We start from the raw sequence: 6,007 nt of genomic DNA, 5'->3' as shown, positions 1-6,007 counted from the left end.
TTTTCTTAAGAGCCTATTTGGGTTGCAAAAAAACCAGCATTTATCAAGCATTTATTCTCATGCAGAATAGCAGAAGACAGGTACTTCTTTTCTATTAACATTTTTATTAGTTTTTTTTAATGTTAGCATTCAGAGCAATGGGCTTCATTTGGGTATTTTCGTAGATACTTCATTCATATCTGTCTCCTTCCCTACTTCTCTCCCTGTCCCTGTCCTCCCTTGCTGCTTACTCTAACAGTGCCATTCCTACTCTCCTGTCACATATATTCCATTTTCTTCTCTTTTTCATCCTCTTTGACCATGATCTATGCTTCCCCCTTTCTCAGTTCCCATTTTAGTTTCATGACCTTCTGCCCCCATATGGCACACATGTGTGCACATGTGTGCATGAGTGTGTGTGCGTGCACACACGCACACACACAGAAATCCAGTTTTACACACAAAATAAAACCATAATATTTTTGTTTCTGAATATGGTTTATTTCCCTTATAGTGATTTCCTGTTCTATCCATTGAGGATGCGGTGATTTTATTTTTCTTTATGGCTGAATAAAATTCTAATATATATATATATATATATATATATATACACACACACACACACACACACACACACACACACACACACACACACACACACACATATATATATATATATATATATATATATATATATATATATATATATATATATGCTGTGATGAGTTCAACAATAGCCATTGATGTGCACGTGTCTCTGGGTAGGACCTACTAGACTCATTTGAGCATAACCCCCCAGGAGTGGCAGAGCTGGGCCATGAGCTAAATCTCCCTTTACTTCTTGGGAAGCCTCCTTGGTGGCTGCACTGTTCATTGCTGCACCCATGGTGTGTATGGACTCCAGCACGAGTATTTCTTCACGACGTCCTTGTCGGCATGTCATTCATTTGGTGGGGTGACACGGACTTCCAGGTTAGTTTTAATTTTCATTTCCCTGATGGCCAAAGATGTTGAACACATTTTCAAGTATTTGACCATTTGTGTTTCTTTGGGAAATTTCATTAGCCCATTTATAGATTGGATAACTTGGTCTTTTGATATTTAGTCTTTGCAGTCATCTACATAGTCTAGATACTAGCCCCTTCTGATGTACATAGTTGGTAAGCGTTTTCAGCCATTCTGTAGACTCTTCTCTCTTCTTTTGCTGCAAGGAACATTTTAATTTCATGTAAGCTCACTGCCCCGTTCTCAGGGCTATTTCTTGTGCTGTTGGAGTCCTTATTAGAAAGTCCTTGCCTATGTCCATATCTTGAAGTGTTTTTTTCTCTAGTAGTTTTAAACTTTCAGGTCTTTATTATTAAGTTTTTATTTCATTTTGTGTGGGGTAAGACATGGAGATTGAGTTTTATTTTTCTACAGGTACACATACAGGTTTCCTACTACCGTTTGTTGAAGAGGGTGTCTTTTTTCTAGTGTATGATTTTTGACAATTACGTGGCTGTAACTTTGTCAGTTTATTTCTATGTCCTTTATTATTTTCCTTTGATCAATGTGTTTGTTTTTGTGACAGTACCACACTTGTCACCTGAAGCATCACCGTGGCTTTGTGGTAAAGTTTGAGGTCAGATATTGTGGTGTTTCTAGCATTATTTCTTCCTTAAGATTGCTTTTTGTATTTGGTGTCTTTCATGTTTCCATATGAATTTTAGATTTTTTTCTAGTTCTGTGAAGAATGTCATTGGAGTTTTGATGGAAATTACATTCGAATATATAGATAACTTTCCATACCATAGTCATTTTCACATTCTTTTTCCAGTCTGTAAGTAAGCATGAATGGTTTTTCTTTTTTCTTTTTTTTTTTTTTTTTTTTTTTTTTTTTTTTTTTTTTGAGCTGGGGACCAACCCAGGGCCTTGGCGCTTCCTAGGCAAGCGCTCTACCACTGAGCTAAATCCCCAACCCCAATGAATGGTTTTTCCATTGTCTAATTTTTTTTTCTTGGTGGTTTGTTTGTTTGTTTGTTTGTTTGTTTGTTTTTTGAGCCATGACTGATCTGGGAATGTTTAGTGCATTGGGTGTTAAAGCACAATGGTGGTATTCTATGCTGGCCTATCAGTTGGTACAGTTTACAGTTTAAAACACACTCACTTTTTCTGGGGCACCGTGCACACAAAGATCTACATTCCACAGTGGGGCACCAATGAAAGCTCTGAACTATACTCTCATCCATGGTACATCTGGTAAGGATCCCCAGCCCACCGGTTGCACCTATTCCAGAAACATATCATCAATTTCTCTCGGAGTTTACTCTGGGTCTTCTTGCAGACTCTATAAATTCCCTCAAGAGCTTCTTTCTTGCAGTTGACTTTTTCCATAATTTTTTTCCTATAACCAGTCTTTCTCCTTAGCCAAAAGCCAGATGGAATCAAAGGAAGCGAATCAGACCACTCTTCTTTCTTTCTCTTGCCTTCCATGTGTTGAAGGATGTTAGAGTTCTGACTGGTGGCTTCAGGACACTGGGAACCAAGGTGGTCACTCTATCAGGGACTGTTGCACTATGCCCAGATGCCAGGTGTCTGCACCAGGTATGACAAGTCTTAGAGCAGAGGAAACAACTGAAATCCGAATATGTCTAAAATGAATGGTAGACCATGAAGAATTAAGACAGGCATTTTTGGCAGGTTCCTATAGGTTGAAGATGCCAAGACATTCAGGGGGCGTAATATTCCTGAAGCAGCTTTCACCATACCCATGAAGACAGAGGTCATCACCTTGAAGCCTGATGGTTTAGTTTTAATTGTAAAGGTCTTTCTTTCCTTGGTTAGATCTATTAGTCATTTCTTTACTCTCTGTGAAGCTATTAGGATTAGGATATTTTCTTAATCTTTTTTTTTTTGTGGCACGTTTGCTGTTGTATATAGGAAAGCTACCGATTTTTACATGTTATGTTTTGTATTCTGATACTTTGCTGAAAATGTTTATCAAATATAAAAGTTTTCTGGCAAAGGCTTCAGGGAATTTTAAATATGGGACCATGCTCTCTCCAAATAGGGATAATGTGAGTCCTTTCTTTGCTATTTTATATTCCCCTTTATATGAATGATTCAATTAACACTGCTGTGTGCAGCTACTTAAGATTAAAAATTAAAGTAATTAAAACTAAATTAAATTCAGTTCCTCAGTTGCACAAGCTACACTTCAAATACCAAAACTACACTTCAAAGACCGAATGACCGGGTGCCAATGGCTAATATGTTAGGATAGATATAAAACACTTCTGTCCTAACAGAACATCCCATTGGATTTCTCTGGATGCCTACCTCGTCTTTACTTTTTAAAAGAATTATCTAAAAATCTTAGATCACACAAAATAATAGAATGAATGAGACAGCAAGTTTAGAATGTAACATGTTTCTAAAACATTGGTTCTCAACCTTCCTAATGCTAAACCCTTTAATACAGTTCCTCATGTTATGGTCATCTTCAACCATAGAATTATTTTGTTGCTACTTTATAACTGTCATTTTGCTACCATTATTACCTGTAAAGTAGACATTTGATATACAGATCATCTGATAGGATCCCAAAGGGGTCTCGACCCACAGGTTGAGAACCAATGACTATTCTGCACTTAGAAAGGTCATTGTTGAGCTGGAGAGATGGCTCAGTGGTTAAGAGCACTGGTTGCTCTTCCAGAGGTCCTGGGTTCAATTCCCAGCAACCACATGGTGGCTTACAACCATGGGATCCGATGCCCTCTTCTGGTGTGCTTGACTGAAGGAAGCAACAGTGTACTCACACAAAATAAACAAATAATTAAAGAGTCAGTGTCATGGAAGAAAAGGAGGCAGCATTGGGGCTGTTCTAGATATTCATAAGTTATATGTGTTGGCTGGTTTTATGTCAACTTGATACGAGTTAGAGTTATCTGAAAGGAAAGAACCTCAGTTGGGAAAGTGTCTTCATAAGATCCAGCTATAGGGCATTTTCTCAATTAGTGATTGTGGGGGACGGCTCTGTTCGTTGTGAGTGATGCCATCCCTGGGCTGGTGGTCCTGGCTTCTATAAGAGAGCAAGCTGAACAAGTCATGATGATCAAGCTAGTGAGCAGCATCTCTCCATGGCCTCTATATCAGCTCCTGCCTCCAGACTCCTGCCCTGCTTGAGTTCCTACTTTCACTGCTTTAGATGATGAACTATTATATAAAATGGGAGTGAAATAAACCCTTTTCTCCCTAGTTGCTTTTAATCATGGTGTTTCATCCCAGCAATAGTAAGCCTAGTAAAGACACTAAGAGAACTAACACCAAGTGTAATGCTTGACCCCCAGTCCAAGTAGATGCACCATGCTTGCTGGCTAGTGTTTGTTAACTCATCCCAACTTAGAACCACCTCAGAAGAGAGCCTCAGTTGAGGAATTGTCTGAACCAGCCTGGCCTGTGGACATGTCTATGGGGGGTTTGGCTTGCTTGTTTATTTTGGGTAGGAAGACCCATCCTAAACAAGGGTGGCACCTTTCTATGGGCTAAGCTCTGAGCTTTACAAGAGGGCAGAAAGCTAGCCGATTACCATAGCAACAAGCAGGCAGCATGAATGCACTCCTTTCTCTGGGTTCTTGATTGTGAATGAAGTGCAACCAACTCTCCCAAGGGCCTGCCTCTGTGGTTTCTCTGCAATGATGGAGCATAACCAGGAACTGTACACTGAAGTAAACCCTTCTCCTGCCACACTGCTTCTCATCAGGTACTTTACCACAGCAGCAGAAATGAAACTAGAACAGATACCTAAACTTGTCTCAGAGAGGAAATCTGAAAATGCACCAAACATCAAATGGTGCTATGGAGTCACCTGTTTATTTAGCTGTGGTAAAGATACAATGGTGCTATTGCAAGAGAATATTCCCATTTCTGGAGATCTACACCGAAGCATTTAGGAGTGAAATATTTATGATGTTTCGAATTCAATTTGGAAGGGTAGAATAGAAATCTACAGAGAAGTCAGGTGATGGTAGTCCAATGTAAATAATGGTTAAGTGTTAGGTACTGTTGTTTCCAACTTCAGTATTAAAATTTTTCAATTGAAGTAATATTTTGAAGAACTCATGTTTTTAGAACACGAGTTTGACTCCACGATCACACTCGGAAAATATTTTCTCAAACAAGGATTTTAAAAATAGCCCTTGAGATTATCTTTGAGTATTTTTGCAAAAGATACATTTTATTGTTAATTATGTGTCTGTGTGACTGTGCGGAAGTACGTGTGTGTGAATCCAGATGTCTTCAGAGGCATCTGATCTCCTGGGAGCTCTGGGAGTAGCATAGTGTGAGTATTGAGAACCAAACTCTGCAAGAATAGCAAGTGCTCTTGACCACTGGGCCGTCGTCCCACGTCCTCTTCCAGTATTTTTAATGGGTTATTTCTTCCACTACTTAAATCTTTCTTCTGTTTGAATTTTGTTTCGGTGTTAATATATGAGATCATGATCAGTTATATTTTCTATCTAATTTAGCTAATTCTATTTTGAGGTACGGTATCCCAGTGTCCTTGGGCTAGCAAGGAACTCATGACCTCATGACACAGCCTCTAGTGCCAAGATTGCAGGGTGTACCTTACGCCTAGCTAACTTTTCTCTTAAGTAGTTAGACAGTAGTGGGTATTTTCAATTTGCTCCTTTGACTTCACTCACTGCCATTTTCTGGAATCAGTCCTTGGTTTTCATTGGGAGGCTCGGACCATTCCCTTTCTGGTTATATACATGCTGGGGAGAGAAGGTGTTTGCTTTGTTTCTTTGTAATAAGAAAGCAGATAAATAAAAGCCTGCTGTTTTTCCACTTGTCCTTGGCCAAGAAGCACCCGGGTCAGAAGCTATAGCCCTGCAGTCTTGCTAGAGCAGTGGGAACTGAGGATGAGACTGGGCAGAGGCTTGAACGAGCATCACTATGTGGATCATCAGATCCTGCTTAAAGGATGGACAAGAGTTGGGAGAATTCAGCGTTGATCATCATATATGTTATCATGAAATGGGAGCTG

General features: G+C 39.4%; 1 pseudogene; it reads right to left on the bottom strand.

Moving 5' to 3' along the window:
* Positions 1 to 2,199: 2,199 nt before the first annotated feature.
* Positions 2,200 to 2,745, bottom strand: LOC116884418 (annotated as a pseudogene).
* Between the last annotated feature and the right edge of the window lie 3,262 nt (positions 2,746 to 6,007).

This window comes from Rattus rattus, chromosome 15 (genome assembly GCF_011064425.1).
Source record: "Rattus rattus isolate New Zealand chromosome 15, Rrattus_CSIRO_v1, whole genome shotgun sequence".
NCBI lineage: Eukaryota > Metazoa > Chordata > Mammalia > Rodentia > Muridae > Rattus > Rattus rattus.
The sequence above is the reverse complement of the archived record's forward strand: the minus strand, read 5'-3'. Positions and strand labels throughout refer to the sequence as shown.